Below are 22062 nucleotides of genomic sequence, written 5' to 3' on the forward strand. Positions count from 1 at the left end.
CTCTCTGTCTCTCTCCCACACAAACCTCCGTTCCTGCTGCTCCACGGGCTCTGCTCCTCTCTGTCTCTCTCCCACACAAACCTCTGGTCCTGCTGCTCCTCGGGCTCTGCTCCTCTCTGTCTCTCTCCCACTCAAACCTCCGGTCCTGCTGCTCCTCGGGCTCCGCTCCTCTCTGTCTCTCTCCCGCACAAACCTCCGTTCCTGCTGCTCCTCGGGCTGCGCTCCTCTCTGTCTCTCTCCCACACAAACCTCCGGTCCTGCTGCTCCTCGGGCTCCTCTCTGTCTCTCTCCCACACAAACCTCCGTTCCTGCTGCTCCTCGGGCTCTGCTCCTCTCTGTCTCTCTCCCACACAAACCTCCGTTCCTGCTGCTCCTTGGGCTCTGCTCCTCTCTGTCTCTCTCCCACACAAACCTCCGGTCCTGCTGCTCCTCGGGCTCCGCTCCTCTCTGTCTCTCTCCCACACAAACCTCCGTTCCTGCTGTTCCTCGGGCTCAGCTCCTCTCTGTCTCTCTCCCACACAAACCTCCGGTCCTGCTGCTCCTCGGGCTCCGCTCCTCTCTGTCTCTCTCCCACTCAAACCTCCGGTCCTGCTGCTCCTCGGGCTCTGCTCCTCTCTGTCTCTCTCCCACACAAACCTCTGGTCCTGCTGCTCCTCGGGCTCCGCTCCTCTCTGTCTCTCTCCCACACAAACCTCCGTTCCTGCTGCTCCTCGGGCTCCGCTCCTCTCTGTCTCTCTCCCACACAAACCTCCGGTCCTGCTGCTCCTTGGGCTCTGCTCCTCTCTGTCTCTCTCCCACACAAACCTCCGGTCCTGCTGCTCCTCGGGCTCCTCTCTGTCTCTCTCCCACACAAACCTCCGTTCCTGCTGCTCCTCGGGCTCTGCTCCTCTCTGTCTCTCTCCCACACAAACCTCCGGTCCTGCTGCTCCTTGGGCTCTGCACCTCTCTGTCTCTCTCCCACACAAACCTCCGTTCCTGCTGCTCCTCGGGCTCCGCTCCTCTCTGTCTCTCTCCCACACAAACCTCCGTTCCTGCTGCTCCTCGGGCTCTGCTCCTCTCTGTCTCTCTCCCACACAAACCTCCGTTCCTGCTGCTCCTTGGGCTCTGCTCCTCTCTGTCTCTCTCCCACACAAACCTCCGGTCCTGCTGCTCCTCGGGCTCCGCTCCTCTCTGTCTCTCTCCCACACAAACCTCCGTTCCTGCTGTTCCTCGGGCTCAGCTCCTCTCTGTCTCTCTCCCACACAAACCTCCGGTCCTGCTGCTCCTCGGGCTCCGCTCCTCTCTGTCTCTCTCCCACTCAAACCTCCGGTCCTGCTGCTCCTCGGGCTCTGCTCCTCTCTGTCTCTCTCCCACACAAACCTCTGGTCCTGCTGCTCCTCGGGCTCCGCTCCTCTCTGTCTCTCTCCCACACAAACCTCCGTTCCTGCTGCTCCTCGGGCTCCGCTCCTCTCTGTCTCTCTCCCACACAAACCTCCGGTCCTGCTGCTCCTTGGGCTCTGCTCCTCTCTGTCTCTCTCCCACACAAACCTCCGGTCCTGCTGCTCCTTGGGCTCTGCACCTCTCTGTCTCTCTCCCACACAAACCTCCGTTCCTGCTGCTCCTCGGGCTCCGCTCCTCTCTGTCTCTCTCCCACACAAACCTCCGTTCCTGCTGCTCCTTGGGCTCTGCTCCTCTCTGTCTCTCTCCCACACAAACCTCCGGTCCTGCTGCTCCTTGGGCTCTGCTCCTCTCTGTCTCTCTCCCACACAAACCTCCGTTCCTGCTGCTCCTCAGGCTCCGCTCCTCTCTGTCTCTCTCCCACACAAACCTCCGTTCCTGCTGCTCCTCAGGCTCTGCTCCTCTCCGTCTCCCACACAAACCTCCGGTCCTGCTGCTCCTTGGGCTCTGCTCCTCTCTGTCTCTCTCCCACACAAACCTCCGTTCCTGCTGCTCCTCGAGCTCTGCTCCTCTCTGTCTCTCTCCCACACAAACCTCCGTTCCTGCTGCTCCTCGGGCTCCTCTCTGTCTCTCTCCCACACAAACCTCCGGTTCTGCTGCTCCTTGGGCTCTGCTCCTCTTTGTCTCTCTCCCACACAAACCTCCGTTCCTGCTGCTCCTCAGGCTCTGCTCCTCTCCGTCTCCCACACAAACCTCCGGTCCTGCTGCTCCTCGGGCTCTGCTCCTCTCTGTCTCTCTCCCACACAAACCTCCGTTCCTGCTGTTCCTCGGGCTCTGCTCCCCTCTGTCTCTCTCCCACACAAACCTCCGTTCCTGCTGCTCCTCGGGCACCGCTCCTCTCTGTCTCTCTCCCACACAAACCTCCGGTCATGCTGCTCCTCGGGCTCCGCTCCTCTCTGTCTCTCTCCCACACAAACCTCCGGTCCTGCTGCTCCTCGGGCTCTGCTCCTCTCTGTCTCTCTCCCACACAAACCTCCGTTCCTGCTGCTCCTCGGGCTCCGCTCCTCTCTGTCTCTCTCCCACACAAACCTCCGGTCATGCTGCTCCTCGGGCTCCACTCCTCTCTGTCTCTCTCCCACACAAACCTCCGGTCCTGCTGCTCCTCGGGCTCTGCTCCTCTCTGTCTCTCTCCCACACAAACCTCCGTTCCTGCTGCTCCTCGGGCTCTGCTCCTCTCTGTCTCTCTCCCACACAAACCTCTGGTCTTGCTGCTCCTCGGGCTCCGCTCCTCTCTGTCTCTCTCCCACACAAACCTCCGGTCATGCTGCTCCTCGGGCTCCGCTCCTCTCTGTCTCTCTCCCACACAAACCTCCGGTCCTGCTGCTCCTCGGGCTCTGCTCCTCTCTGTCTCTCTCCCACACAAACCTCTGGTCTTGCTGCTCCTCGGGCTCCACTCCTCTCTGTCTCTCTCCCACACAAACCTCTGGTCTTGCTGCTCCTCGGGCTCCGCTCCTCTCTGTCTCTCACCCACACAAACCTCCGGTCCTGCTGCTCCTCGGGCTCTGCTCCTCTCTGTCTCTCTCCCACACAAACCTCCGTTCCTGCTGCTCCTCGGGCTCTGCTCCTCTCTGTCTCTCTCCCACACAAACCTCTGGTCTTGCTGCTCCTCGGGCTCCACTCCTCTCTGTCTCTCTCCCACACAAACCTCCGTTCCTGCTGCTCCTCAGGCTCTGCTCCTCTCTGTCTCTCTCCCACACAAACCTCTGGTCTTGCTGCTCCTCGGGCTCCACTCCTCTCTGTCTCTCTCCCACACAAACCTCCGGTCCTGCTGCTCCTCAGGCTCCGCTCCTCTCTGTCTCTCTCCCACACAAACCTCCGTTCCTGCTGTTCCTCGGGCTCCGCTCCTCTCTGTCTCTCTCCCACACAAACCCCTGGTCCTGCTGCTCCTCGGGCTCTGCTCCTCTCTGTCTCTCTCCCACACAAACCTCCGTTCCTGCTGCTCCTCGGGCTCCGCTCCTCTCCGTCTCCCACACAAACCTCCAGCCCTGCTGCTCCTTGGGCTCAGCTCCTCTCTGTCTCTCTCCCACACAAACCTCCGTTCCTGCTGCTCCTCGGGCTCCGCTCCTCTCTGTCTCTCTCCCACACAAACCTCCGGTCCTGCTGCTCCTCAGGCTCCTCTCCTCTCTGTCTCTCTCCCACACAAACCTCCGGTCATGCTGCTCCTCGGGCTCCGCTCCTCTCTGTCTCTCTCCCACACAAACCTCCGTTCCTGCTGCTCCTCGGGCTCCGCTCCTCTCTGTCTCTCTCCCGCACAAACCTCCGTTCCTGCTGCTCCTCGGGCTCCGCTCCTCTCTGTCTCTCTCCCACACAAACCTCCGTTCCTGCTGCTCCTCGGGCTCTGCTCCTCTCTGTCTCTCTCCCACACAAACCTCTGGTCTTGCTGATCCTCGGGCTCCACTCCTCTCTGTCTCTCTCCCACACAAACCTCCGTTCCTGCTGCTCCTCAGGCTCCGCTCCTCTCTGTCTCTCTCCCACACAAACCTCCGTTCCTGCTGTTCCTCGGGCTCCGCTCCTCTCTGTCTCTCTCCCACACAAACCCCTGGTCCTGCTGCTCCTCGGGCTCTGCTCCTCTCTGTCTCTCTCCCACACAAACCTCTGGTCCTGCTGCTCCTCGGGCTCCGCTCCTCTCTGTCTCTCTCCCACACAAACCTCTGCTCCTGCTGCTCCTCGGGCTCTGCTCCTCTCTGTCTCTCTCCCACACAAACCTCCGTTCCTGCTGCTCCTCGGGCTCCACTCCTCTCTGTCTCTCTCCCACACAAACCTCCGGTCCTGCTGCTCCTCAGGCTCCGCTCCTCTCTGTCTCTCTCCCACACAAACCGCTGGTCCTGTTGCTCCTCGGGCTCTGCTCTTCTCTGTCTCTCTCCCACACAAACCTCTGGTCCTGCTGCTCCTCGGGCTCCGCTCCTCTCTGTCTCTCTCCCACACAAACCTCTGGTCCTGCTGCTCCTCGGGCTCTACTCCTCTCTGTCTCTCTCCCACACAAACCTCCGTTCCTGCTGCTCCTCGGGCTCCGCTCCTCTCTGTCTCTCTCCCACACAAACCTCCGTTCCTGCTGATCCTTGGGCTCCTCCGCTCCTCTCTGTCTCTCTCCCACACGAACGTCCGTTCCTGCTGCTCCTCAGGCTCCGCTCCTCTCCGTCTCCCACACAAACCTCCGTTCCTGCTGCTCCTCGGACTCTTCTCCTCTCTGTCTCTCTCCCACACAAACCTCCGTTCCTGCTGCTCCTCAGGCTCCGCTCCTCTCTGTCTCTCTCCCACACAAACCTCTGGTCCTGCTGCTCCTCGGGCTCTGCTCCTCTCTGTCTCTCTCCCACACAAACCTCCGGTCCTGCTGTTCCTCAGGCTCCGCTCCTCTCTGTCTCTCTCCCACACAAACCTCCGGTCCTGCTGCTCCTTGGGCTCTGCTCCTCTCTGTCTCTCTCCCACACAAACCTCCGTTCCTGCTGCTCCTTGGGCTCCGCTCCTCTCTGTCTCTCTCCCACACAAACCTCCGGTCCTGCTGCTCCTCAGGCTCCGCTCCTCTCTGTCTCTCTCCCACACAAACCTCCGTTCCTGCTGTTCCTCGGGCTCCGCTCCTTTCTGTCTCTCTCCCACACAAACCCCTGGTCCTGCTGCTCCTCGGGCTCTGCTCTTCTCTGTCTCTCTCCCACACAAACCTCTGGTCCTGCTGCTCCTCGGGCTCCGCTCCTCTCTGTCTCTCTCCCACACAAACCTCCGTTCCTGCTGCTCCTCGGACTCTGCTCCTCTCTGTCTCTCTCCCACACAAACCTCCGTTCCTGCTGCTCCTCAGGCTCCGCTCCTCTCTGTCTCTCTCCCACACAAACCTCTGGTCCTGCTGCTCCTCGGGCTCTGCTCCTCTCTGTCTCTCTCCCACACAAACCTCCGGTCCTGCTGTTCCTCAGGCTCCGCTCCTCTCTGTCTCTTTCCCACACAAACCTCCGGTCCTGCTGCTCCTTGGGCTCTGCTCCTCTCTGTCTCTCTCCCACACAAACCTCCGTTCCTGCTGCTCCTTGGGCTCCGCTCCTCTCTGTCTCTCTCCCACACAAACCTCAGTTCCTGCTGCTCCTCGGGCTCTGCTCCTCTCCGTCTCTCTCCCACACAAACCTCCGGTCCTGCTGCTGCTCAGGCTCCGCTCCTCTCTGTCTCTCTCCCACACAAACCTCTGGTCCTGCTGTTCCTCAGGCTCCGCTCCTCTCTGTCTCTCTCCCACACAAACCTCCGGTCCTGCTGCTCCTCGGACTCTGCTCCTCTCTGTCTCTCTCCCACACAAACCTCTGGTCCTGCTGCTCCTCGGGCTGTTTGCACCTCTTGCTTCTGCGCAGAGCCTATTTGCTGCTAATTGAAATGTTTCCTAAACCCCTTGGTCTTTGCATCTCCCTCTTCTTTCAGAACCTCCTTAAAACCCACCTCTTTGGCCAAGCTTTGGTCACCTTTCAGAGAAGCTCCTTTGACTCAGTGTCTATCATGCCCCTGAGACGTATGTTGGAAAATTTCCTTGAATTAAATCAACTAGTTAGAGTCAGATTGTTGTTGTAATCGAAGGTTCAGTATTAAGTATCATTGAAGAACATATTATTGTCGAAACAGCACTGTTTGCTTTGCTCCATACCTGAGGGAGCTTCTCTATATCCCAGAGAGAACCAATGATCAATGATACTAGTCTCCCCTGTTCAAACAAGCCCAGGGAAAGCTCAGGGCACAGAGTGAGGAAATGACAAACTTCATCGAGATGTGGAAGGCAGTCTCCAGAGACTGGAATAAATGCTACAACAACACAAATTATACCAACGCCACAAAACCAAAACCAAAGTACGAAGGGTAAATAAAGCTTTGACTATGGAGAGAGCCTGTTGGGATCATGGAAACATAGAAAAATTTAAAGCACAGAAGGAGGCCATTTGGCCCATCATGTCTGTACCAGCAGAACCGTGCTATCCAGTCTATTCCCACCTTCCAATTTACAATCACAACTCGAGCAAAACATACATATTCTTTGGGACGGCAATTTCAAAGCTCATTAGCATATTAATCACTCACTCTTAATGAAAATAAAAACAGGGAGTGATGTCAAACCGGCTGGCGAGTCACTACTGTCCATTTAACACTATTGCACAAAGTCAATTTTACCTCTACTGTGTCCAGCACAACAAAGTCCTCTGTCTTTCCCATAATGCATCCTGGGAGGAGGAGGTTGGCCTCTTTAAGGAACATCTGGACAACATCATGTGCTCATCTGCTGCTACGTCCAGATCTACAATTCCTCTTCTGTTGCCAGTAACTGCACCTACCCAGAGATTTCCAAGTTAAGAGCAAGTAATTAATGAGTCAAATGGATTGCCACTGGGTGGTGCGCTGAACTCTGATGAGAATCAGAATCTGGAAGTGGAGGATGAGGAGAGTGCCATTGCCCCCTGGACCCAGTCATCAAAAGAACGCTGATTAAAGGAGGTGTAGGAGCAGAGGAACCTGGGTGTATATGTGCATAAGTTATTGAAGGTGGCAGGACAGGTTGAGAGAGCGGTTAATAAAGTATACAGTATCCTGGGCTTTATTAACAGGGGCAGAGAGTACAAGAGCAAGGAAGTTATGTTGAACTTGTATAAGACACTAGTTCGGCCTCAGCTGGAGTATTGTGTCCAGTTCTGGGCACCGCACTTGAGGAAGAAGTGAGGACATTGGAGAGAGTACAGAAAAGATTCACGAGAATGGTTCCAGGGATGAGGAATTTCAGGAATGAAGATAGATTGGAGAAGTTAGGACTGTTTTCACTGGAGAAGAGAAGGCTGAGAGGTGATTTGATAGAGGTATTCAAAATCATGAGGAGTCTGGACAGAGTAGATAGAGAGAAACTATTCCCACTCGTGAAAGGATTGAGAACGAGAGGGCACAGATTTAAAGTATTTGGTAAGAGAAGCAAAAGTGACATGAGGAAAAACTTTTTCACACAGCGAGTGGTTAAGGTCTGGAATGTGCTGCCTGAGAATGTGGTGGAGGCAGGTTCAACTGAAGCATTCAAAAGGGAATTAGACAGTGATATGAAAAGGAAGAATGTGCAGGGTTATGGGGAGAAGGCGGGGAATGGAACTGAGGGAATTGCTCTTTAGGAGAGCCAGTGCGGACATGATGGGCTGAATAGCCTCCCTCTGCACTGTATGAAAAGGAAGAATGTGCAGGATTATGGGGAGAAGGTGGGAGAATGGCACTAGGTGAATTGCTCATTCGGAGAGCCAGTGCAAACACGATGGGCTGAATGGCCTCCTTCTGTGCTATAACAATTCTGTGATTCTTTAGTTGAGGAGACCAAAACCGAACACAGCAGTCCAGGTGCAGTCTCACTCATACAATTGCAGCAAGATTTTCTTTACTCCAGTACTCAACACCTCTTGTAACGAAGGACAACATACCACTTGCCTTCCTAACTACTTGCTACACTCATAGAGCCATGGAGTAATACTGCAGAAAAACAGGCCCTTCGGCCCATCATGTCAGTGCCAGCCATCAAGCACCTAACTATTCTAATCCCATTTTCCAGCACTTGGTCCAGAGCCTTGTATGCTATGGCGTTTCAAGTGCTCATCTAAATACTTCTTAAATGTTGAGGGTTCCTGCCTCCACCCCCTCTTCAGGCAGTGTGTTCCAGATTCCAACCACCCTCTGGGTGATAATTTTTTTCTTCAAATCCCCTCTAAACTTCCTGCCCCTTACCTTAAATCTATGCCCCCTGGTTATTGACCCCTCCACTAAAGGAAAAAGTTTCTTCCTATCTAACCTATCAATGCTCTTCATAATTTTGTATACTTCAATCATGTCCCCCCCTCAGCCTTCTCTGCTCTAAGGAAAACAACCCTAGCCTTCTCAGTCTCTCTTCATAGCTGAAATGCACCAGCCCAGGCAACATCCTGGTGAATCTCCTCTGCACCCTCTCCAGTGCAATCACATCCTTCCTATAGTGTGGTGTCCAGAACTGAACACAGTACTCCAGCTGTGACCTAACTAGCATTTTATACAGCTCCATCATAACCTCCCTGCTCTTACATTCTACGCCTCGGCTAATAAAGGCAAGTATCCCATATGCCTTCCTAACCACCTTCTCAACCAATGCTGCTGCCTTCAGTGATCTATGGACAAGTACACCAAGGTCCCTCTGACCTTCATCTACTTCCTAGGGTCCTACCATCCATTGTATATTCCCTTGCCTTGTTAGTCCTCCCAAAATGCATCACCTCACAGTTCTCAGGATTAAATTCCATTTGCCACTGCTCTGCCCATCTTACCAGCCCATCTATATCTCCCTGTAATCTAAGGTTTTCCTCCTCACTATTAACGACACCACCAATTTTCGTGTTATCTGTGACCGTAATGATCAAACCTAAACTAAATCAGCAGGGGAATGGGAACCTAAATTGTAGTTCCAGTGGACAGGCTGTTGAGAGTAGTGAGGTAGGGGATAAGGTTACAGGGACGCAAGAGGGCACTGGCAAGGAAGAACTTGGTTTAAAGTGTGTCTACTTCAATGCCAGGAGCATCCGGAATAAGGTGGGTGAGCTTGCAGCATGGGTTGGTACCTGGGATCCTGATATTGTGGCCATTTCGGAGACATGGGTAGAGCAGGGGCAGGAATGGATGTTGCAGGTTCCGGGATTTAGATGTTTCAGTAAGAACAGAGAAGAGGGTAAAAGAGGGGGGGTGGGTGTGGCATTGTTAATCAAGGAAAGTATTACAGCGGCAGAAAGGACGTTTGAGGACTTGTCTACTGAGGTAGTATGGGCCGAGGTTAGAAACAGGAGAGGAGAGGTCACCCTGTTGGGAGTTTTCTATAGACCTCCGAATAGTTCCAGAGATGTAGAGGAAGGGATAGCGAAGATGATTCTCGACAGGAGCGAGAGTAACAGGGTAGTGGTTATGGGGGACTTTAACTTTCCAAATATTGACTGGAAATACTACAGTTCGAGTACTTTAGATGGGTCTGTTTTTGTCCAGTGTGTGCAGGAGGGTTTTCTGACACAGTATGTTGACAGGCCAACCAGGGGCGATGCCACATTGGATTTGGTACTGGGTAATGAACCCGGCCAGGTGTTAGATTTAGATGTAGGTGAGCACTTTGGCGATAGTGATCACAATTCGGTTAGGTTTACCTTAGCGATGGGCAGGGACAGGTATATACCGCAGGGCAAGAATTATAGCTGGGGGAAAGGAAATTATGACGCGATTAGGCAAGATTTAGGATGTGTAGGATGGGGAAGGAAACTGCAGGGGATGGGCACAAACGAAATGTGGAGCTTATTCAAGGAGCAACTACTGCGTGTCCTTGATAAGTATGTACCTGTCAGGCAGGGAGGAAGTTGTCGAGCGAGGGAGCCGTGGTTTATTAAAGAAGTTGAAGCGCTTGTCAAGAGGAAGAAGGCGGCTTATGTTAGGATGAGACGTGAAGGCTCAGTTAGGGCGCTTGAGAGTTACAAGCTAGCCAGGAAGGATCTAAAGGGAGAGCTAAGAAGAGCGAGGAGAGGACACGAGAAGTCATTGGCGGATAGGATCAAAGAAAACCCTAAGGCTTTCTATAGGTACATCAGGAATAAAAGAATGACTAGAGTTAGAGTAGGGCCAATCAAGGATAGTAGTGGGAAGTTGTGTGTGGAATCAGAGGAGATAGGGGAAGTGTTAAATGAATATTTTTCGTCAGTATTTACAGTAGAGAAAGAAAATGTTGTCGAGGAGAATACTGAGATTCAGACTACTAGGCTAGATGGGATTGAGATTCACAAGGAGGAGGTGTTAGCAATTTTGGAAAGTGTGAAAATAGATAAGTCCCCTGGGCCAGATGGGATTTATCCTAGGATTCTCTGGGAAGCCAGGGAGGAGATTGCAGAGCCGTTGTCGTTGATCTTTATGTCGTCATTGTCGACAGGAGTAGTGCCGGAAGACTGGAGGATAGCAAATGTTGTCCCCTTGTTCAAGAAGGGGAGTAGAGACAGCCCTGGTAATTATAGACCTGTGAGCCTTACTTCGGTTGTGGGTAAAGTGTTGGAAAAGGTTATAAGAGATAGGATTTATAATCATCTTGAAAAGAATAAGTTCATTTGCGATAGTCAGCACGGTTTTGTGAAAGGTAGGTCGTGCCTCACAAAACTTATTGAGTTTTTCGAGAAGGTGACCAAACAGGTGGATGAGGGTAAAGCCGTGGATGTGGTGTATATGGATTTCAGTAAGGCGTTTGATAAGGTTCCCCACGGTAGGCTATTGCAGAAAATACGGAAGTATGGGGTTGAAGGTGATTTAGAGCTTTGGATCAGAAATTGGCTAGCTGAAAGAAGACAGAGGGTGGTGGTTGATGGCAAATGTTCATCCTGGAGTTTAGTTACTAGTGGTGTACCGCAAGGATCTGTTTTGGGGCCACTGCTGTTTGTCATTTTTATAAATGACCTGGAAGAGGGTGTCGAAGGGTGGGTTAGTAAATTTGCGGATGACACGAAGGTCGGTGGAGTTGTGGATAGTGCCGAAGGATGTTGTAGGTTACAGAGGGACATAGATAGGCTGCAGAGCTGGGCTGAGAGATGGCAAATGGAGTTTAGTGCGGAAAAGTGTGAGGTGATTCACTTTGGAAGGAGTAACAGGAATGCAGAGTACTGGGCTAATGGGAAGATTCCTGGTAGTGCAGATGAGCAGAGAGATCTTGGTGTCCAGGTACATAAATCCCTGAAAGTTGCCACCCAGGTTAATAGGGCTGTTAAGAAGGCATATGGTGTGTTAGCTTTTATTAGTAGGGGGATCGAGTTTCAGAGCCACGAGGTCATGCTGCAGCTGTACAAAACTCTGGTGAGACCGCACCTTGAGTATTGCGTGCAGTTCTGGTCACCGCATTATAGGAAGGATGTGGAAGCTTTGGAAAGGGTGCAGAGGAGATTTACTAGGATGTTGCCTGGTATGGAGGGAAGGTCTTACGAGGAAAGGCTGAGGGACGTGGGGTTGTTTTCGTTAGAGAGAAGGAGGAGGAGAGGTGAGGTTACCCTGTTGGGAGTCTTTTATAGACCTCCGAATAGTTCCAGAGATGTAGAGGAAAGGATAGCGAAGATGATTCTCGACAGGGGCGAGAGTAACAGGGTAGTTGTTATGGGGGACTTTAACTTTCCAAATATCGACTGGAAATACTATAGTTCGAGTACTTTAGATGGGTCAGTTTTTGTCCAGTGTGTGCAGGAGGGTTTTCTGACACAGTATGTAGACAGGCCAACCAGGGGCGATGCCACATTGGATTTGGTACTGGGTAATGAACCCGGCCAGGTGTTAGATTTAGATGGAGGTGAGCACTTTGGTGATAGTGATCACAATTCGGTTCGGTTTACCTTAGCGATGGGCAGGGACAGGTATATACCGCAGGGCAAGAATTATAGCTGGGGGAAAGGAAATTATGATGCAATTAGGCAAGATTTAGGATGCGTAGAATGGGGAAGGAAACTGCAGGGGATGGGAACAATCGAAATGTGGAGCTTATTCAAGGAGCAGCTACTGCGTGTCCTTGATAAGTATGTACCTGTGAGGCAGGGAGGAAGTTGTCGTGCGAGGGAGCCGTGGTTTACTAAAGAAGTTGAAGCGCTTGTCAAGAGGAAGAAGGCGGCTTATGTTAGGATGAGACGTGAAGGCTCAGTTAGGGCGCTTGAGAGTTACAAGCTAGCCAGGAAGGATCTAAAGGGAGAGCTAAGAAGAGCAAGGAGAGGACACGAGAAGTCATTGGCGGATAGGATCAGGGAAAACCCTAAGGCTTTCTATCGGTATATCAGGAATAAAAGAATGACTAGAGTTAGATTAGGGCCAATCAAGGATAGTAGTGGGAAGTTGTGTGTGGAATCAGAGGAGATAGGGGAAGTGTTAAATGAATATTTTGCGTCAGTATTTACAGTAGAGAAAGAAAATGTTGTTGAGAATACTGAGATTCAGGCTACGAGGCTAGATGGGATTGAGGTTCACAAGGAGGAGGTGTTAGCAATTTTGGAAAGTGTGAAAATAGATAAGTCCCCTGGGCCAGATGGGATTTATCCTAAGATTCTCTGGGAAGCTAGGGAGGAGATTGCAGAGCCTTTGTCCTTGATCTTTATGTCGTCATTGTCGACAGGAATAGTGCCGGAAGACTGGAGGATAGCAAGAAGGGGAGTAGAGACAGCCCTGGTAATTATAGACCTGTGAGCCTTACTTCGGTTGTGGGTAAAATGTTGGAAAAGGTTATCAGAGACAGGATTTATAATCATCTTGAAAAGAATAAGTTCATTAGAGATAGTCAGCACGGTTTTGTGACGGGTAGGTCGTGCCTCACAAACCTTATTGAGTTTTTCGAGAAGGTGACCAAACAGGTGGATGAGGGTAAAGCAGTGGATGTGGTGTATATGGATTTCAGTAAGGCGTTTGATAAGGTTCCCCACGGTAGGCTATTGCAGAAAATACGGAAGTATGGGGTTGAAGGTGATTTAGAGCTTTGGATCAGAAATTGGCTAGCTGAAAGAAGACAGAGGGTGGTGGTTGATGGCAAATGTTCATCCTGGAGTTTAGTTACTAGTGGTGTACCGCAAGGATCTGTTTTGGGGCCACTGCTGTTTGTCATTTTTATAAATGACCTGGAAGAGGGTGTAGAAGGGTGGGTTAGTAAATTTGCAGATGACACTAAGGTTGGTGGAGTTGTGGATAGTGCCGAAGGATGTTGTAGGGTACAGAGGGACATAGATAGGCTGCAGAGCTGGGCTGAGAGATGGCAAATGGAGTTTAATGCGGAAAAGTGTGAGGTGATTCACTTTGGAAGGAGTAACAGGAATGCAGAGTACTGGGCTAATGGGAAGATTCTTGGTAGTGTAGATGAACAGAGAGATCTTGGTGTCCAGGTGCATAAATCCCTGAAGGTTGCTAACCAGGTTAATAGGGCTGTTAAGAAGGCATATGGTGTGTTAGCTTTTATTAGTAGGGGGGTCGAGTTTCGGAGCCACGAGGTCATGCTGCAGCTGTACAAAACTCTGGTGAGACCGCACCTGGAGTATTGCGTGCAGTTCTGGTCACCGCATTATTGGAAGGATGTGGAAGCTATGGAAAGGGTGCAGAGGAGATTTACTAGGATGTTGCCTGGTATGGAGGGAAGGTCTTACGAGGAAAGGCTGAGGGACTTGAGGTTGTTTTCGTTGGAGAGAAGGAGGAGGAGAGGTGACTTAATAGAGACATATAAGATAATCAGAGGGTTAGATAGGGTAGATAGTGAGCGTCTTTTTCCTCGGATGGTGATGGCAAACACGAGGGGACATAGCTTCAAGTTGAGGGGTGATAGATATAGGACAGATGTGAGAGGTAGTTTCTTTACTCAGAGAGTAGTAAGGGCGTGGAACGCCCTGCCTGCAACAGTAGTAGACTCGCCAACTTTAAGGGCATTTAAGTGGTCATTGGATAGACATATGGATGAAAATGGAATAGTGTAGGTCAGATGGTTTCACAGGTCGGCGCGACATCGAGGGCCGAAGGGCCTGTACTGCGCTGTAATGTTCTAATTTCTAATTTCTAATTTCTGATATTGGGGAAGTTGAAATCCCCTACTATTATTACCCTATTATTTTTACACCTCTCTGAGATTTGCCTACATATCTGCTCCTCTATCTCTCCCTGACTGTTTGGAGGCCTGTAGTACACTCCCAGCCAAGTGACTGCCCCCTTTTTGTTTTTAAGTTCTACCCATATGGCCTCATTTGAAGAACCTTCTAAGATATCATCCCTCCTGACTGCAGTAATTGACTGCTTGATCAACAGTGCAATGCCACCTCCTCTTTTATCCCCTCCCCTGTCTCGCCTGAAGATTCTATACTCTGGAATATTGAGTTGCCAGTCCTCATCAAGTCATAGAGTCGTACAGCATAGAAACAGGCCGTTCGGCCCACCGCGTCCATGCCGACCATAATGCCTATCTGTACTAATCCGACCTGCCTGCATTAATTCCATATCCCTCTATGCCTTGCTCATTCAAGTACCTGTCCAGATGCCTCTTAAATGTCGCTACTGTTCCTGCCTCCACCACCTCCTCAGGCAGCTCATTCCAGATACCCACTATTCTTTGTGTGAGAAATTTACCCCTTTGATCCCCTTTAAACCTCCTCCCTCTCACCTTAAATCTATGCCCTCAAGTTTTACTCACCCCTACCAAGTGAAACAGACTCTGGCTTTCTACCCTATCTATGCCTCTCATAATTTTATATACCTCTATCATGTCCCCTCTCAGCCTCCTTCGCTCCAGGGAAAACAGACCCAGCCTATCCAATCTCTCTTTATAACTCAAGCCCTCCAAACCAGGCAACATCCTTGTGAATCTTTTCTGCACCCTCTCTAGCTGAATCACATCTTTCCTGCAGTGCGGCGACCAGAACTGCACACAGTACTCCAAATGCAGCCTAACCAACATTATGTACAACTGTAACATGACGTCCCAACTCTTGTACTCAGTGCCTCGGCCGATGAAGGCAAGCATGTCATATGCCTTCTTCACCACCCTGTCTACCTGTGTTGCCACTTTCAGGGAACTATGTACTGACACCCCAAGGTCTCTCTGCTCAAGAACACTCCCCAGGGCCCTGCTATTCACTGTATATGTCCTGCCCTGGTTTAACTTCCCAAAATGCATCACTTCGCACTTGTCTGCGTTAAATTCCATTTGTCAATCCCTTGCCCACTTTCCCAGTTGATCTATATCCTGTTGTAACCTTAGACAACCTTCTTCACTGTCCACTATACCACCAATTTTGGCGTCATCTGCAAACTTACTAACAATTCACATCCAAGTCATTAATATATATGACAAACAACAGAGGGCCCAGCACTGATCCCTGCAGCACACCACTGGTCACCGGCCTCCAATCTGAAAAACAACCCTCCACTACCACCCTCTGCCTCCTGTCACCAAGACAATTTTGTATCCAATTTGCTAGCTCACCCTGGATCCCATGTGTTCTAACCTTCTGGACCAGCCTACCATGCGGGACCTCGTCAAAGACCTTGCTAAAGTCCTTGTAGACAACGTCCACCGCCCTGCCCTCGTCAATCCTCTTGGTCACCTCCTCAAAAAACTCAATCAAACTCGTGAGACATGATTTCCCACGCACAAAGCCTTGCTGACTGTCCCTAATCAGACCATGCCTTTCCAAATGCATATAAATCCTGTCTCTCAGAATCCCTTCCAATGACTTTCCCACCACTGATTTAAGGCTCACCGGCCTGTAGTTCCCTGGCTTATCCCTGCTGCCCTTCTTAAATAAAGGCACAACATTAGCTATCCTCCAGTCTTCCGGTACCTCACCTGTGGCTAACGATGATACAAAAATCTCTGCCAGGGCCCCAGCAATCTCCTCCCTTGCTTTCCAGAGCATCCTAGGATGCACCTGGTCAGGCCCTGGGGATTTATCCACCTTAATGTGCTTCAAAACCTCTGACACATCCTCCTTTGTAATGTTGATATGCTCCAGGATATCGGTGTTCCCTCCCTTGAACTCACTAGCTTCCATGACCTTCTCCACGGTAAATACAGACAAGAAGTATTCATTTAAGACCTCGCCCATTTCCCGTGGCTCCACACATTGATTGCCACACTGATCCTTAAAGGGACCTACTCTCTCCCTCGCTACTCTTTTACTCTTAATATACTTAGAGAATCTTTTAGGATTCTCCTTTATCTTATCTGCCAGGGAAATCTCATGGCCCCTTTTTGCCCTCCTAATTTCCTTAAGTGTAGTCCTACATCCCCTATACTTCTCGAGGGACTCGCTTGATCCCAGCTGCCTATACCTGACCTATGCCTCCTTCTTTGTCCTGAACACACCCTCAATATCCCTCATCAACCAAGGTTCCCTAAACTTGCCAGCCTTGCGCTTCCATCTAACAGGAACATGCCGGCCCTGAACTCTTCCTATCTCACTTTTAAAAGCCTCCCACTTGTCAGACGTCCCTTTACCTGTAAACAGCCTCTCCCATTCAACTTTTGAGAGTTCCTGTCTGATGCCATCGAAATTAGCCTTCCCCCAATTTAGGACTTCAACCTGAGGACCAGTCCTATCCTTTTCCATAACTATCTTGAAGCTAATTGAGTTATGGTCACTGGTCCCAAAGTGCCCCCCACTGACACATCAACCACCTGCCCATCCTCATTTCCTAAGAGGAGGTCGAGTGTAGCCCCTTCTCTAGTAGGGCCACCCACGTACTGCTTCAGAAAACTATCCTGGACACACTTAACAAATTCTTCCCCATCTGATCCCTCAGCACTAAGGCAGTCCCAGTCAGTATTAGTGAAGTTAAAATCACCTACTATTACAACCCTATAATTGCTACACCTATCTGTGATTTCCCTACATATCTGCTCCTCCACTTCCCTATGACTACTGGGGGGCCTATAGTATAATCCCATTAAAGTGATCACCCCTTTCTTATTTCTTAGTTCTACCCATATGGCCTTGCTGGACATTCCCCCCGGGATATCCTCTCTAAGTACTGCCGTGATGTCCTCCCTAATCAATAGTGTAACTCCCCCTCCTCTCTTACCTCCACCTCTGTCACGCTGGAAGCATCGGTACCCTGAAACATTGAGCTGCTAGTCCTGCCCCTCCCTCAACCATGTCTCTGTGATAGCTCAAATATTATAATCCCATGTGCTAATCAATGCCCTCAATTCATCTGCCTTACTAGTAAGACTCCTTGCATTAAAATAGATACAATCCAGCCTTGTATTTTTCACTTGTGCCTTAACAGGTCTATATTTGTTCTGCCTTCCAGACTGACTCAGTTTCTCTTCTATATTTGACTGTGCATCACCTCTTACTGTACCTCCACTCTGTATCCCATCCCCCTGCCAAATTAGTTTAAACCCTCCCCCACAACAGCACTAGCAAACCCCCCAGCAGGAATGCTTGTCCCATTCCCGTTCAGGTGCAACCCATCCAACTTGTACAGGTCCCACCTTTGCCAGAAACAGACCCAGTGATCCAGGAAACTAAAGCCCTCCCTCCTGCACCATCTCCTCAGCCACACATTCATCTGCTCTGTTCTCCTATTCCTATACTCACTGGCATGTGGCACTGGGAGTAATCCAGAGATTACAACCTTTGAGGTCCTGCTTTTTAATCTGCTACCTAGCTTCCTAAATTCTTGTTGCAGGACCTCATCCCTCTTTCTAACTATGTCGTTGGTACCAATATCTACCACGACCTCTGACTGTTCACCCACATCCTTCAGAATGTCCTGCAACCGCTCTGTGACATCCTTGAACCTAGCAGCAGGGAGGCAACATACCATCCTGGAGTCACGTTTGCGGCCACAGAAACGCCTATCTGCACCCCTTACGATAGAATCCCCTATCACTATAGCTCTCCCACTCCTTTTCCTCCCCTCCTGTGCAGCAGAGCCACCCGTGGTGCCACAGACTTGGCTCTTGCTGCATTCCCCTGAGAAGCTATCTTCCCCAACAGTATCCAAAACGGAAAATCTGTTAGAGAGGGAGATGGACCCAGGGGACTCCTGCACTACCTGCCTAATTCTTCTACTCTGCCTGGTGGTCACCCATTCCCTTTCTGCCTGAGCAGTCTTTACTTGCGGTGTGACCACCTCCCTGTACATGCTATCCACGATGATCTCAGCCTCACAGATGCTTCACAGTGTTCCCAACCGCCGCTGCAGATCTGAAACACTGATTTCGAGTAGCTACAGCTGGTGACAATTCCTGCACACATGTTCGCCTGGACACTGGAAGTGTCCCTGACTTCCCACATTGCACAGGAGGAGCACTCCATGCTCCCGAGCTGCTCTGCCATGACTTATCCTTAATTTACTCCCCTAAATTACTCAAAAATTAGATTATTTACACTAGGGACTTTGATTCTCTAAGAAAAAACACTACCTACTATATTAAAAGCAAACTGTAGACTTTTCTCTTTACTTTAGTTACTTACCTAGCTATTTAGAGTAATTCCCTAACAGCAGTTACTCACCAACCAATCACCTTGCAGCTTTCCTGTGACATCACTGCTCACTTTGTTTTCAAACTCTGGCATGCCTGGACTGCTCTCCGCTCCGCTCGCGGAAGGTAAGTGACTCGCAAGCTCACTTTTAGTGACTCATGAACAAGGACACCCAGGTCTCTTTGGACATCAACACTTCCCAACCTCTCACCATTTAAGAAATACTCTGTCTTTCTGGTTTTTTTCTACCAAAGTGGATCACTTCACACTAATTCACATTGCAAATCCATCTGCCATGTTGTTGCCCGTTCACTTAGCCTGTCCAAATCCCCTTGAAGCATCCTTGCATCCTCCTCACAACTTACATTCCCTCCTAGTTTTGTGCCATCAGCAAATTTGGAAATGTTACATTTGGTCACCATATCCAAATCATTTACATAGATACAGAACAGCTGTGGCCCCAGCATTGATCCTTGCAGTACCTCACTGGTAACAACCTGCCATCCTGAGAATGACCCATTTATTGCTACTCTTCTCTACATCTACCCTATTAAACCTGCTAATCATGCTACAACTTCCAACAAGTCACCCCTCAGTCTTCTCCTTTCTCGAGAAAAGAACCCCAGCCGATTGCATCTTTCATAGAACATAGAACATAGAACAGTACAGCACAGTACAGGCCCTTCGGCCCACGATGTTGTGCCGAACCTTTAACCTACTCTAAGATCAAACTAACTACCTACCCTTCATTCTACTATCGTCCATGTACCTATCCAAGAGTCGCTTAAATGTCCCTAATGTATCTGCTTCTACTACCACCGCTGGCAGTGCATTCCACGCACCCACCACTCTCTGTGTAAAGAACCTACCTCTGACACCTCCCTGAAACCTTCCTCCAATCACCTTAAAATTATGCCCCCTGGTGATAGCCCTTTCTGCCCTGGGAAAAAGTCTCTGACTATCCACTCTATCTATGCCTCTCATCATCTTGTACCCCTCTATCAAGTCACCTCTCATCCTTCTTCGCTCCAATGAGAAAAGCCCTAGCACCCTCAACCTTTCTTCATAAGACATGCCCTCCAGTCCAGGCAGCATCCTGGTAAATCTCCTCTGCACCCTCTCTAAAGCTTCCACATCCTTCCTATAATGAGGCGACCAGAACTGAACACAATATTCCAAGTGTGGTCTAACCAGGGCTTTATAGAGCTGCAGCATAACCTCGCAGCTCTTAAACTCAATCCTCCTGTTAATGAAAGCCAACACCCCATACGCCTTCTTAACAACCCTATCAACTTGGGTGGCAACTTTGAGGGATCTATGGACATGAACCCCAAGATCCCTCTGTTCCTCCACACTACCAAGAATCCTGTCTTTAAGCCTGTATTCCACATTCAAATTCGACCTTCAAAAATGAATCACTTTACACTTCTCCAGGTTGAACTCCATCTGCCACTTCTCAGCCCAGCTCTGCATCTTGTCAATGTCACGTTGCAACCAACAACAGCCTTCCACACTATCCACAACTCCAGCAACCTTCGTGTCATCGGCAAACTTGCTAACCCAGCCTTCCACTTCCTCATCCAAGTCATTTATAAAAATCACAAAGAGTAGAGGTCCCAGAACAGATCCTTGTGGAACACCACTGGTCACCGAGCTCCAGGCTGAATACTTTCCATCTACTACCACCCTCTGACTTCTATGGGCCAGCCAATTTTGTATCCAGACAGCCAACTTTCCCTGAATCCCATGCCTCCTTACTTTCTGAATGAGCCTACCATGGGGAACCTTATCAAACGCCTTGCTAAAATCCATATACACCACATCCACTGCTCTTCCTTCATCAATGTGTTTTGTCACATCTTCAAAGAATTCAATAAGGCTTGTGAGGCATGACCTGACCCTCACAAAACCATGCTGACTGTCTCTAATCAAACCATGCTTTTCCAAATAATCATAAATCCTGTCTCTCAGAATCCTCTCCAATAATTTGCCCACTACCGATGTAAGACTGACTAGTCTATAATTCCCAGGGTTATCCCTATTCCCTTTCTTGAACAAGGGAACAACATTTGCCACCCTCCAATCATCCGGTACTACTCCAGTGGACAGTGAAGACGCAAAGATCATCGCCAAAGGCGCAGCAATCTCTTCCCTCGCTTCCCGTAATATCCTTGGGTATATCCCGTCTGGCCCCAGGGACTTATCTGTCCTCATTTCATTCAAAATTTCCAGCACATCCTCCCTCTTTACCTCAACCTGTTCGAGCATATCAGCCTGTTCCACGCTGTCCTCACAAACGACCAGGTCCCTCTCACTAGTGAATACTGAAGCAAAGTATTCATTTAGGACCTCCCCTACCTCCTCCGACTCCAGGCACAAGTTCCCTCCATTATCCCTGATCGGCCCTACCCTCACTCTGGCCATCCTCTTGTTCCTCACATAAGTGTAGAACGCCTTGGGATTTTCCTTAATCCTACCCGCCAAGACTTTTTCATGTCCCCTTCTAGCTCTCCTAAGTCCATTCTTCAGTTCCTTCCTAGCTACCTTGTAACCCTCTGGAGCCCTGTCTGATCTTGGCTTCCTCAACCTTAAGTAAGCTTCCTTCTTCCTCTTGACTAGCTGCTCCACATCTCTTGTCATCCAAGGTTCCTTCACCCTACCATCCCTTCCTTGCCTCATCGGGACAAACCTATCCAGCAGTCGCAGCAAGTGCTCCCTCCACATTTCTGTCGTGCATTTCCCTGAGAACATCTGTTCCCAATTTATGCTCCCCAGTTCCTGCCTAATCGCATTGTAATTGCCCCTCCCCCAATTAAATATTTTCCCATCCCATCTGCTCCTGTCCCTCTCCATGACTATCGTAAATGTCAGGGAGTTGTGATCACTATCACCGAAATGCTCTCCCACCGAGAGATCTGCCACCTGGCCTGGTTTGTTGCCAAGCACCAAGTCCAATATAGCCTCCCCTCTAGTCGGCCTATCTACATATTGAGTCAGGAAACCTTCCTGGACACACCTGACAAAATCTGCTCCATCCAAACTATTTGCACTAAGGAGGTTCCAATCAATATTAGGGAAGTTGAAGTCACGCATGACAACAACCCTGTTACTGCTGCACCTTTCCAAAATCTGCCTCCCAATCTGTTCCTCCATGTCTCTGTTGCTATTGGGGGGTCTATAGAAAACTCCCAATAAAGTGACTGCTCCTTTCCTGTTTCTGACTTCCACCCATAATGACTCAGTCGACAAACCCTCCTCGACGACCTCCCTTTCTGCAGCTGTGATACTATCCCTGATTAACAATGCCACTCCCCCACCTCTTTTACCTCCCTCCCTATTCCTTTTGAAACATCTAAACCCCGGAACATCCAACATCCATTCCTGCCCCTGTGATATCCAAGTCTCCGTAATGGCCACAACATCGTAACTCCAAGTACTGATCCATGCTCTAAGTTCATCACCCTTATTCCTGACACTTCTTGCGTTAAAATAGACACACTTCAACCCATCATACTGGCTGCAACTGTGCCCTGTCAACTGTCTAACCTTCCTCACAGACTCTCTGCACTCGGTATCTGCCTGTTCAACAGCTGCCCCATCTACTGATCCGTAGCTCCGGTTCCCATCCCCCTGCCAAACTAGTTTAAACCCTCCCGAGGAGCTCTAGCAA

At 50.2% G+C, this 22062-nt stretch overlaps 1 protein-coding gene across 7 annotated transcripts in view; it reads left to right on the forward strand.

Moving 5' to 3' along the window:
• The window catches only part of LOC137363985 (inactive rhomboid protein 2-like), a 194757-nt gene that overhangs the window by 68651 nt on the left and 104044 nt on the right, over window positions 1-22062 (forward strand). The gene's annotated exons all lie outside the window — the stretch shown is intronic.

The sequence above is a fragment of the Heterodontus francisci genome, unplaced genomic scaffold, assembly GCF_036365525.1.
Source record: "Heterodontus francisci isolate sHetFra1 unplaced genomic scaffold, sHetFra1.hap1 HAP1_SCAFFOLD_598, whole genome shotgun sequence".
Classification (NCBI taxonomy): domain Eukaryota; kingdom Metazoa; phylum Chordata; class Chondrichthyes; order Heterodontiformes; family Heterodontidae; genus Heterodontus; species Heterodontus francisci.